Here is a 13,771-nt window from a genome sequence, read left to right as displayed (position 1 = left end):
TTTGTCTGTGCTATTAAATGGCATTCCTGGAAAGCAATTCTTGTGTAAGTGTGGTGTCAGGCAGGGTGATCCACTCTCTCCTCTGTTGTTCGTCATCGCAGCCGACCTGTTGCAATCTGTGGTCAATCAAATGCTCGCGTCTGGCACACTCTCTTTGCCTCTTCAGACACATGACAGGGATTTTCCCATCATTCAATATGCGGATGACACGATCCTATTTCTTGGAGCTAAGGATGATGAGCTTGTTGCCCTCAAGAATATGCTGCTTACATTTCAACAATCCACTGGTTTAAAGGTCAACTTTGCTAAATCCTCAATGATCCCACTGAATATGCCTCATGAGGAGGCTGACAGAATTGCTGCTATTCTTGGTTGTAAAATTGGCCAGCTTCCATTTACTTATCTTGGATTGCCTTTGGGAACTACAAGGCCTAGGATCATTGACCTCATGCCCTTAGTTGACAGTCTTGAAAGGAGGTTAACTGCAAGCTCTTCTATGCTGAATCAAGGCTCTCGTTTGCAGCTTCTCACCTCTGTCCTGACCTCTCTGCCAATATACTTTCTGTGTAGCCTCAATATCCCAGCCGGGATCATTAAGCAACTGGACAGGATCTTCAGGCAATGCCTTTGGAGGGGTAATAATGATGTTCCAAAACAGTCCTTGGCTGCTTGGGAACTCGTTTGCAGGCCAAGAGATAAGGGTGGTTTAGGCATTATTAATCTGAACATCCAGAACAAAGGGCTGCTTCTCAAGCATCTACACAAATTCTATAACAAGGTTGATGTTCCTTGGGTGACCCTCATATGGAATAGTTACTATGATCATGGGGTCCCACAGGCAACAGCTACTGTTGGATCTTTCTGGTGGAGAGATATTCTGAAACTGCATGAGGCTTACACTGCTATTGCTTCAGTTCACATCAACATGGGTGATTCTGCCCTTTTCTGGACTAATTCCTGGCACATTGGGGGCTCTGCTAGATCCCTCTGTTGGAGATTGCCAAGGTTGTTTTCTTTTGTCATTAATGACAGGATCTCTGTGAGGGAATTTCTCCAATCCCAGGATCTCTTCTCCATTTTTTATCTGCCTCTTTCTCAGGAAGCTGCTGCTGAGTTGCACATATTGGAAAATTGGATCATGCAGTTAGACAGAGACCCCACCATACCTGATGTTTGGATATGGCCTGGTCAATCAGGAGGGTATACTGCAAAAAGTTTTTACAGGATCATGCACTCCCACTTGCCTACAATACAACCCTGTAAATGGCTTTGGCAGAGTAAATGCACCATGAAGATCAAGGTGTTTGGCTGGCTTTTGTTCTTTGACAGACTTAACACCAAGGATATGCTGGTTAGGAGACACTGGCGCTCGAATCAGGATGACAATCTTTGCCTCATCTGTAGTGAGTTGGCGTATGAGAATAGGATACATCTATTTTTTAACTGCACCTTCAGCTGTAGAATCTGGAACTATTTGGGTATTGATTGGTCTGGAGGTTCAGATATCCTGCAATGTCTCCTGCACGCCAGGTCTAACTTCACACACCCTTTCTTCATTGAAGTTATACTAACAGCAGCCTGGAATATTTGGATCAGGCGAAATGGCAGAATTTTCAGAGCTGAGAGAGCTACTTTCAGTGCTTGGAAGTGTAATTTCATCCATGACATTTCCTTGCCTGCTCACAGGGTGAAGGACTGTAACAAGCCAAAATTTTTGGCTTGGATTGCTTCTTTGTTGTAAAGCAAGTACAGTTAGTTAGCAAATAGGTAGACTCTTTCCCCTTTTGTTTTCCTTCCTTGTATAGTTTGTTTTACTTGTACAGTGGTTATTTTTTTTAATAAAGGGCTGTGGGGCTTTGCCTCACAGTAAATATTCAAAAAAAAAATTTAAGCACCGCTATTTGCAGAAATAAGTAGACCACAATGCCTGTTGTCTGCGCACCTGTCCAAAAAACCGCCGTGCAGCCGTGCCAGCTAGTCCTCGGTCCATGGATGAACTGGTAGAAAGTGCATTCCGGACTAGGATGCAGTTGTTTTCGCTCGTCCCTGCACTGCAATCAGGAAGTAAAACGTACGAATCAGCTTCTTTTAGATTGTGTTGGTCATTCTACCTTAGTTACTACCAATGTAGGGATACCTTGAAGACGGGATGTTGGACGACGGCAACGAGGGATAGCCATCTCATTTTGCGCGGTTGTACTAAAACTGAGGTGTGTGCTTTTGATTGCGCGGATAGAAACGATACGGAGACAAACATCCCGAAACGATATGGAGACAGACATCCCTGTTTGCGCAAATACGAAATACGGTTATTTAAACAGTGACAGATATAACTACTTTCCCCAGTTTCCTCTTAGAACCAAGTCCTAGATTCATGCTACAGCTTTCCCACTTTCTTCCCTGTTTGAACCAACGCTTTGAGGCGACTGTATGAACTAAATTTACTTCTAATAATAGTAGAAGTGTAGGTGGCTTTGGAACAGCGGACGGAAGTAGAAAAGGATCCACACGAAGGGAGCTGGGGCAGTAGAGCAAGGCAGGTTTCGAAGGAATATATACCTGAGGGTCGTCGGCATGTGGCAAAGACGGCGTCGGGAGGCCGCATCTTGGCCACAATACCGCAGGGAGGAAGAAGGGGTCGGAGGCCCTCCCGAGCCGGCGCTCTCTCGGAGAGAACAGCGCGGCCGCCGATCGGAACGCGCGGGCAGCCGTTGGTCTCCTCCCTCGCTGCTAACGACAACGTGAACGATGCACCTACACCCCTGCCCCGGTCGAGGTTGTCCGGCCAGATTTGTGACCAGCCGTGAGCTGAGAGAGAGTGTGGCCACCTATGTGTTGCTTAGATCTGGAGAGCATGAGAGAGTGAACGAGAGGAACCCTAGTAAAGGAAGCGCTAAGGCTCCTGCTTTTATATATAGTGGAGTGATTTTGTTGTACTAGCTTCAAAAAAATGCGCTCCTACGTGTACCCGCGAGTGGGTGTGAGAGAACTAGTGCGTGCGTGCACTGCTTCTCTTCGTGAGAGTACAATATACTATGCCCAAAGAACGTTCGCCGCAAGAGTAATAGTATAAGTGTGTGACGTGTGAGCTGAAATAAAATGTGCGCACCGTCTTTTGTTTTTTAGAAGTTCTGAGGGTAGGGTGTGAAGATCACATATGTGCGTGACGTCTACCTGCAGATAGACGGTGGGTGCGACGTGCGAGTCTGCGAGAGGACTCGGGAGAGTCGTGACTCGTGAGGGTGTGTGTGCGTGAGAGAGAGGGGGGCACATATCAATGCAATGCATGTGTCCGTAAATCATTATCCGACAAACGTTCGCCACAAGTCTTTTCTTGACGAACGCCGTAAGAACCGTTAGATCGGCATCCGACAGTGTCAGTTTTGCCATGTCATTTAACAGAACAGCCACTCCTCCTACACACAAATCTTCCACGTGAGTGTTAGCAACTGTCGTATGCTCCCTCCATTCCGAAATGCAGTGCATATAGCTTTATTGAAAATTCGAACCTCGCAAACTTTTACCGAGTTTTCGTGTACCAAATTGCACATGTAGAATACCATGTATATATCATTTCATTCATCTTCGAGAGGAAACTATAAAGATGGGTGAGGAGTCTACAAAGAAAGACCATCGTATCACCCGCAGCAATTTCAAGCATCCTTTAGTGTCAAGGAATATCATAGGAACTCTATATGATATGATTTTTATAGGATTTTTTCCTTTAGAGCCAATTGGTTCATAGGAATAGATTCATATACTCCACATTTCAAAGGAAATAAACATGATATCATTTCTATAGCTTTAGGTCCACTTGGTTCATATGAATGGATTCCTATACTCCCTTAATTTCAAAGGAAAATAAACATTAGCGTATATTCAATAGAAAAGTTCCTATGATATGAACCAAATTACATCTCTTTTCTAATCCCTCCTCATAGGAATTGAGATACATGTCATCTCTAGATTCAGTAGAAAAGTTCCTATGATGTGAACCAAATGACATCTCTTTTCCAATCCCTACTCATAGGAATTGAGATGCTCCATGTCATCTCTTTCCCTACAACTTCCATGTATACATCTTCTATTCCTAAATAGATAGTACAACCCACTAGTAGCTTTTTTCCAAAACATGCAACTATGGCACAAGAACTATATAGTGTGCCAATAACTTTGAAAGATGGTCGTTGGATGAAGCTAACCCGACAGTGCAGAAATAGGCAAATCCGAGCACTACTGGCCGTTGGATATCATCAACATTCCACCAGATCTGCCACATGTACAATTTAGAAGACTCCATGGTTGAACTTAAGCATAATGCACAAACCTCAAAACACAAGCACTTCTCCATTGTTCTAGAATCTCCTGTATCATAATTGATTATTTTTTTCTAAATGAATTGCCATTATTTGTTTTTTTACTCTATGATTTACAATGCACAACCCCATGAATCTTAAATTTTTTATAAAACTAATTGATTTTGAATGAGATGAACTATAAGAACTAAACGAACATCTACATCATGCATATATGACTCAAAGCTTTACATGCTATAGTGTGTATTTATTCATAATTTGGTTTCGAAATCTCATGCGTTCAATACATGTGTACCTTACTAGTTTTGAGTAGAGTCGAAAATTTCACGCGGCCCCGGGTATATCAAAATGCAGGGCCCATGCATCATTGCCTTTCGGTCGAACCTAGATCCACAATTTTTTGTACGTACTATATCTCCACTGGTCCCCGAACCCAAAATGCTGCCTCGTTCCCGTAAAACCAAGCGGCCCACACATATTTAAGGCGTCGACTCGAACCCGTTTACTACGACGTGGCCCCGCATGCCGTATTACTCCTACAAACCCTACCGCCGCACTCATCATCGGTTTTCTTCAAGAGGACGAGGGAGAAGCCGATTTGTAGTGGAGGCGCTTTCAAAAAAAGGATCTGTAGTGGAGACCCCTACCCTAGGGTGCCCTAATTAGCTGCCGCACGCATCATTGTTTTCTCTTTTCTTTATGCTCTTGCGCCCTAGAGTGAAATGATGGTTGCTTCGTCCGTCCAGCTTAATGCAGGAAAGGTGGGGCTTTGTGATTTGACCCCTCATCGCTCATTTTCTACTACTGCGGCGCTACGACCGGGGTGCCTGCAATTCCAACCGCTGATCCGAACTGTAATTTGGTGCATCACACGTGGAACAAGACGGTGGATGAGAAACATGTCGGCCAAAGGGGTCCTGTTAAGTGTGTCGCCATTTCGTGTGCTGACTGACCCTGCTTGAGTTGCTACGCCAACACTACAGGAGCAGCCTACCACTTGGTTTTTCTCCTTGGTGAATCCCGACTATATTGATCTAAAAAGATACGTGCTGAACTACCCTCTCCGTCTCGGTTTTTTTTATTTTTAGGCGCCTCAGTTTATAGGGCCTGCACGTAGTTCTAGGTCATCCATTTGACTAACTAAATATGAGTTACTATGTCACAAAAAGTATATCATTGGATTCTTAAGCGGATCTAGTTGTATTTAAAAGTCGAGGGCGGGGCTTTTCCTACGCGGTAGGCGGGGCAGTTCGGCCTAGTCGGTTCGACAAAGATGCGAGAAGACGAGGGAGTAGGCTGCTGCAAACGTAGGGCTGTGTGATTTGACAGCGAGTTACTGCTGGACAGGTGGGGCCCCGTGATTTGACTTGCCATTATCATTTTAACTGCGGCGCTATGACCGGCGTGAGTCTCCTGATTCCTGACCACCTCCATACAGGTGCCTCTCCCAATGCTCCACCATGTAGTAGAGGCTGGCTCTTGCATGAGAGCCCACTTCTCCACTTTTTCCTTGCCTCTCTTTCCTCCACATATGCAAAAATGCCATGTAAAGCGCACTATTGTACTTACTTTTACTTGCTCCTACAGGTGCTTAAGCTTGCCACATAGGCATAAAGTCTGATGTGGCAAGTTAATCAAGAAGAGAGAGACTAGTTTGGTGACCCAAGGAAGAAACGGTGCTAAGCGCGTGTACCTAGGTGAAAAGACAATTTTGAGTCTATAGCTAATTAAATGAAGCAAACTTAGCAACACCATTTCATTGGAAGAGGTCACTCCTTGGCAAATGCAATAAATACTAGTACTCCCTGTGTCCCATAATATAAGAACGTTTTTGGCACTACACTAGTGTCAAAAACGTTCTTATATTATGGGACGGAGGGAGTACGAAGAAAGAGATAGAGAGGAGTAAAAAATACACTTATAGCCAACCTTGTTGTAGTATGAGTGACTAAGTGATGACTATGTATGACATGCCAACATCAGATAGAATAACGCACCGTGTTAAATCTCCAAGGGCGCGACCGCGCGAGCGACGCGACGGTCGTGGTAGGCGCGACCATGATACGGGCTGCTGGCAGCCCTTGGATCTGAGATCAAACGGTCGCATGCTAAGTTGCTGAAAATTTGCAGAATAACCCTCCAGGATAGGATATTCACCCATAGGTCTAGAATCACACCATGCAACCGTTAGATCTCAGATCCAAGGGCTCTCGGAAGCCTGTATCATGGGAGAATGGAAAGCCACTACCCTGCCGTTCGCACGCTGCCAGTTCGCTCCTACTCGTCCCCGCACGTCCTTCAATACTACGGCGGTTCGCTCCTAGTCGTCCCATCCATTCACATTACGGCAGTTCCACTAATCCTAACCCTCCTCCCAAATCCATGGCGTCCCAAATCTCCACGATCGGCGGTGAGTACAAGGTTAGAACCATCACCGGCGATGAGTTCGACATCGCCTACACCCGTTCTTCTGCGACGGTGAAAGGATGCCTTTCTCGCTTCAGGCGCATGTTCGAAAACTCAGATGATGAGTGGGTCGCTGGGCTAGATGTTGAGTACACCACAGTCCTGGGACGAGAGAAGGATCTAAAGGACGAAGAGAGGAAGAAGCCCGCCGTGATCCAGGTTTGCGTACATAACGTTTGCTTGGTCTACCACATATGCTATGCCGACGTTGAGTACCAGGATTTTAAGAACTTCCTCAAGGACAAAACAGTGAAATTCGTTACTGTAGACTTTAAGAACGACAAAGAAGTCCTGGGTCGGATAGGCCTCGTTGTAGGCAACCCCTTCGACCTCCAGAAGAATCGGCTGGTGCCCTCTCGTCAGCCTTCAATGTTGACCCTGGCAGGAGCCATGGTTCATCCTTCATACCGTAAACTGGAGAAACCTCATTACATGTTTCATCGTCATGCATGGCAGCGGAATGTACTAGATATAGACCACATCCACTATGCTGCAAGGGATGGCTACCTTTGTTTCAATATCTACAAGGGTTGGATGAAGAGCAACAGCCAAGTGTGCGGTTCAAGCAAAGAAGTATCGGCCAAGAGGAAGAGGGACAAGGACGAAGTCGAGGACGTGGACGAGGACTCCGAGTAAGGTGGCAGTGTCGTTGCTCATGGTGGTTCTAAACTTCTAATGCAGTTTCTACCGGATTAGTTGCATAGTTTAATTTCAGGTGTGCTTAGTTTAATTTGAGGGGTGTGTTGTGCTGAGCCCCCAGCAGAACTATGTTATGTTTCTTCTCGTTACTTTAACTCTTCAGTATGTACATACTACTAGTATTTCTTTAATAGAATTTAGCACCCCAATTAAGCATGTACTAGCTTTTTTAATAGTACTATATGCATAATTTGGCGACGAGTGCTCTCTATATGTACCACCTTTTTTTTAATTTCAATTTTTGCTCCATGGCGCAATCCATCGATAGTACTACTGTACAAAAGTATACATTTTTTAAGAGGCTAGAGTACTGTTCATCACATATATAGCCAGTTAAATTCTCAACCTAGAACGACGTGCATGCCATGTAGTAAACCGATACAGAGGAAGTATAGTAAAAATGAGGTGATTTTACCGAGCGATCGGCGGGGGATCATGGCCTGTCATGCGGTCCCACGTGTCATGATGTACCAAGGCGATGCGCGTGTCCCTCTTGAGGCAGAAGCAATAATACGTGGTTTGAGATGATGGCGAACTGAAGTGTGAAATAATGGTTGCTTCGTCCGTCTGGGAAGGTGCGGCATTGTGATTTGACGTCTCATTGCTCATTACTACTACTGGGCCGGTACGAGTGGGGTGCGTCCCCCCTACTATTCTGCACTGTTATTTGGTGCTTGACACGTCGACCCAGTTGCTATATGTCCCACATGTCGGCGACAGGAAGTACAGAATTCATGAAAGGGAGCGTCGACGGAGGAGTATACTACAGAATTCCTGAAAGGGAGCGACTTAGTTTTGGAAAAATCTGTTTTTACGGAGTACGTACCCACTAGGGTTTATAGGGCTCGTCTAAAAAACATTCATTTTTCCGTTTGATAAGTCTCAATTCTACTATACTAGTAGTAGTACCATTACATGTTGGATTTCGAGGTGCGTTAGATCACCCGACGCAAGCAGTGTCAAGAGGAAACTAACCAATGCATGTACAAGTTCATGGAAATTTAGTGGTCATTCATGCATTCGTTCTAATTAATGCCTCGGTAAACATAACTTCTTGAGAAAAACGAGCGTACTAGTTACTTGTGCAAACTACGAAATTAATTTGACCACTCACCGTCTACCTTGGTTGGAGAGATTTTGAAATTGAGCCATAAACTGGAAAGGAGGGAGTAGTAAATTTTGTCTTGATTACTATTTGTGGCCTTGTATAGATGCAAAATGTATTTTTTTATAGTGGCCTTGTATAAGTAAATGGAGGGAGTACTAACCTAAGTACGTAGTAGGGACGAGGAGTAAACGGAGGGAGTAGTAAAATTTTCTCCTCGTGCTGCGAGCCACCGCGCGCGTGGGCGAGGGAGCGGGCGTAAAGGCGTACAGTAGTAGTAGTAGTAGTAGTACTCGTAAGCAAGCTTCACCTCATCCTGCGAGCCACCGCGCCCGTGGGCGGGGGAGACGGCGTACTAAGCAAGCTTCTCCTCGTTCTGCGAGTTGACGGGACACATCAAAAGTACTCTAGTGTATAGAGCCTTGCCTCTAAGGTAGGCCCCACATGGTTTGCCTCTTTTTTTAATTTAACATAACGCGTCAAGTCACAATTTGTTTGTTCACCCGTGGTAGACGATCCTCCCTCCACCAAGTGGACAACCAGTACACGTGCCAAATTACCACGTGGGCTGCCTTTTTCGTACGGAAATGAGCTCCACCGTGTACCCGCGTGGGTGTGGTTGGGAAAGAGACGGGAGTACGTGCGCCGTGCGTGCACCTCTTCTCTTCATGCACGTCCCCCACCTACGTGGGTGTGTGTGAGAGAGATACAAACCTAGACATAATGCACCGTCCATCCCCATGCCTCCGCGTAGTCCGACCACCAGTCACCACCATGCCCCACTCCTCCTCACCTTATCTCTCATCTTTCTTCCTCATTTTTATATACAAGGGGCCACTATCAAAATTACAATTTGCAGATATACAAGGCCACTAACACTAATCGATGCAATATAATGGTGTTTGCCTCGTGGTACTAGCAAAGGAGGACATTAATTATCCCTTGCATGCATGCGGGAGTTTGTAAAAAAATGCATCTTGATGTTCCGTGCAATGCACGGGCATCTTGCTAGTCCATGAAAACAACACATGGCAAAATTCCACGGCGAACGAGGGATTTGAATCTGTTGGGAGGGGCTGTTTGGATCTTGCCCGGGGTAGCCAAAATATTGGCGACCCTTTTGTCCACCGGTGCCTTTGCCACAGATGAACGAGGAATGGCTCGGGTGCTCATGCTGTCATCCATCCTCCAGCGCGCACGTTGGAGACGAGCTCGCACGGGCTGTGTTTTTTTGTCCCACAACGCCGCCCGAGCCACCCTCAGACCGACCGGCGACCCGCAAATTACTCCATCCAACCGTAGCCGCACACATTATGACAACAACTCAACCAACCGGACGAAATTCACGCAAACACGTAGACAAACTGATATTTCATATAAACAACGACGGAAATCATATAAAATACCGGATTTTCATACAAACATGATGGATTTCATTACATTCAAATGAACTATGCGGTGCTAGTTCTGGATAGCAGATGTATATAATACCTGGCCTAAATGGTCGCCCGCCAATCGATTTGTGTTCCTCATGTCCGGCAGCACGATCACCGGACTGCCGGGAGCCCCGGAGGTATATGCTTCAGCGCAAAGGACGGCTCGCTTCCCCACTGCCCAACTGATATCATTGGCTGGTGCCGAAGATGATGGTGGCCGGCACCGGTTCGAGTTCATCACCGGCCACTACTTCGCCATGGCCGGCACCGGCTCGAGTTCAGCCTAACATTCCCCTCTTCCGTGGAGCCCATGCGGGGTCGACGAAGATCCTCGCAACAAAAGGATCCGACAAGACACCTGCTGTGTACGCCGGCGTCGCCTCCGCGGTGGCCTTCATGGGACCCAAGCGGCGGCAACCTCCCGTGTTCTACTTCTCCTCGATGATGGCGGCGGACGCGGAGGCGCTGGCCACTGACTCGTCGCTCTCCGCGCACCCGGCTTCTGTCGCTGCTTGCATGGCGCGGCCGCCGGCATGGGAGTCTCGGCCACAGAAACGGGAGACGCGGTACGAGGCAGCGGCGTGGACGGCATCAACGACGCCCGTGCGCCGCTCCTCCTCGAGCTGGCCTGGAGCGGCGAGTTGCTGAACCACGCGCCGGCTTGGGGCGGCAACTGGCTCCGTCGGGCGAGGGGAGGGAGGTGGATCAGCGAGCTGCATAGCTCAGATCCGGCGGGCTACCCAGCCGGCTTGGATGCGGAATAACTACTCTTCATAAGCCATTGAAAGAGTGGACAAAATGGTGGAGGAGATAGGGGAGCGGCGGAGGTGTGCGATTCTTGGCCGGCATTTGGCCTCGTTTAAATAGGAGATTAAATAGACGGCGGACGGGAGGAGCTCGGCCGGCATTGCGTTTAACACCGGCCCGGTCATGAACGGACGTGTGTCCAGAGTGGGTTTCTCGGCTTCCACACGGGCGGGTTTCATGGAGGAGTTTGAATGCGGCACGGAGGCGTGTTCAGCCGGGCGTGCCGCGAGTGGCGCCCCCGACTCTGACCTAGGACACCGCACCGTTCTTCCACTGACGTGTGGGCTCTTTGGGTGCATGGCCTGCATGTCAGTGAGCCAACGCAGGCAGCGCACAGCAGAGGAACCTTTGGTGGGCCAGGGCGGTCAGAAGCGGGCATTTCATAAACCGATGATTTTTCATTGAGTGTGATGTCATCTTTTTCATGTAGATAAGCCAACTATGTTGATAGCCCGTTCGATAGGTTGTGATTCATAAAGACCACTGCAAACATCAATGTTCTGCTTATCACAGATAAGATTGATTAATACCCGTAACAATCCATGTCCTTAACAAAGGGTGCATGCACGTATAGGTTGAGTGTGTGTCTTGCATCGTGTGCTGTGTGCATGCAGGCGTGCGAGTGTTGCGTGCGTGCAAGGGTACGTTTCAGTGTTGCATGCATGGGTGCGTACGTGCGTGTGTTCGTGAGTGCATGTGTACGTGTCAGTGTTGCACGCCAGCATGCGTGCCTGTGTACGTGTCAGTGTTGCACGCCTACATGCATGCGTATCTTGCGTGCGTGCATGTGTACGTGCGGGGTGAGGCTACACGTCAGTCGACTGACTTTTTCATCTTTGGTCATTAGATTTTCCAGCCGTTGGATACGAAATCAAGGGCCTCCAGTTTATCATCAAACTCCACCCCCCTGAGCCGCCAGCCACCACCGGCCGAACCGCGAGCCCCCGCCGCCCGCGGCCGGCCCGCCCTCCCCGAAACCACTCCCCACCGCCGGTCCGCCGCCGCACCGGCCATCCCTCTAGCCCCCCCCCCCCCCCGCCGAGCTTTTTCTCCGGGGTTCCCCACCCCACCGCCCAATGAACGCCCCCAACCGCCGGTGACTGCCAACCAGAGGTCTCACGACTTCGAATACCCACCGACCACTAATTTATTACCATTTCTGTCCTTCATATACGCGCTGACGGGTGGACCCTATTGTAATGTGCGCTGCTGAATGTGGACCGTTTGACTGGTCAATTGATCGTGTTATCAACAAATTATGGAGCTGTATGGTGAGCCAGTGACCGTATGATCACCCTAAAATGTACTCCTATTTTATTAACATAGTACAGACTCAAACTACCATTGCTTTCTTTCATATACGGGCTGACAGGTGGGCCCCACGGTTACGCGCCCGATGGTGCAATACTAGTTGCGCCGCGTGGAACGTTTGACTGGTCAATTGATTGTGTCATCAACAAAATACGGAGTTGTACGGGTGAGCCAGTGACCATATGATCATGATATGTATTTGTTTAACACGGTACAGAGGCAAGGGCTCATATATACCCGCAAGCACTCACCGCTATAAGCGCACACACGCAAACCCTACCCCTATGAGCACCTTCGAGAGAGTGGGCCAGCATATATGATCTTGAGATTTTACGAAGTCACCCTAGGTGCCTCGTAGTCGAGTGGAACGTCTCCTCCCACTGAACGTACATCGCCGGAAAATACTAAAATTAACACAAGATAAATGCGAGCACCGGGACTTTAACCTTGGTGGGCTCGAGAAACCACTGTCCTCTAACCATCCAACCACATGTTGGTTAGCACGACAAAATGTATGGGTGACCGTGATGAGCTTATTCTGAAGTCCAGTGACCATATCGTGCTTTCGCTTCAAATACAATGACCGTAAGTGTCGTCAACAAAATACGGAGCACGCATCAAATGCAAAGTCCGTCAGTGTCATCAACAAAATATGGAGACGCATCGTGAGCTAGATACCGTTGTTCTATTGTATATGCTTATTTTCTTAGTGGCCGATTGCGTGTGTGGTGTGGTGGGCACATCATTTCTAGTTGTGGTGGGTCAACATGAAGACTCATGGGTCGGTTCCATCCTGCGCCACATATAGGTTGGACCGAGACGTGTTATGCGAAGACCCATGTGGAGGACTCGGCGTACAACACGAAGCTACCAGAGTCGCGGAGGACTCTATCCCCACTGGTGATAAGCCGACTATATATGATTTGTAACCCTGGGCCCTTAGTATGTTATACAAGCTTGGGGGCTAGTTCGTCGATAGTATACACACATGCACAATGCCTGGTATTCACGTGTACTTTGTACACACCCCTATCACTAATATACAGTACCAGGAGTAGGCTCTTTCTTCAACTTCAAGGGTCTGATCCGAACTAGGGTAAAACTTTGCCTCGTATTACCATCCAGCCTAACAGCCAGGGATATCCTACCGAATGATATGATGAAATCATATGTGCCAACTACTAAGAGAGAGGTGTGTCTTGGGGGGCAATGTGTGCGAGAGAGGCCTAAAGATAATGTGCGTGCGGGAGACACGTAGGCACATATATGTGCCTATAGAGGGCTAGTAGAGACCGTGCATGTGTATATATGCATGTGAGAGAAATAGTGTTTTCCAACTGAGATTAGTGAAAAGAGTGGTACATAGTAGTCAGAAAGAGAGAGAGAGAGAAACAGAAAGAGCATGTGCGTGAGACACCCCGACACCCTGAGAGAGATTGTGAGCATGTGTGAAAGAGAAATGCCGATGCATATAAAGTGTGTGCACTTATGCGTTAGATAGAGAGATATATAACGCGTTTGTGAGAACGGGGCGAGGCATAGTGCATCTACGTGTAAAAGGCGGTTCTACGCATTAAATTAAAATATAAAGGGCATTATTATTTTTGGATGAGATCATGAATTTTGCAAAT

Source organism: Aegilops tauschii, chromosome 1, assembly GCF_002575655.3.
Source record: "Aegilops tauschii subsp. strangulata cultivar AL8/78 chromosome 1, Aet v6.0, whole genome shotgun sequence".
NCBI classification, from domain to species: Eukaryota; Viridiplantae; Streptophyta; class Magnoliopsida; order Poales; family Poaceae; genus Aegilops; species Aegilops tauschii.
The sequence above is the reverse complement of the archived record's forward strand: the minus strand, read 5'-3'. Positions refer to the sequence as shown.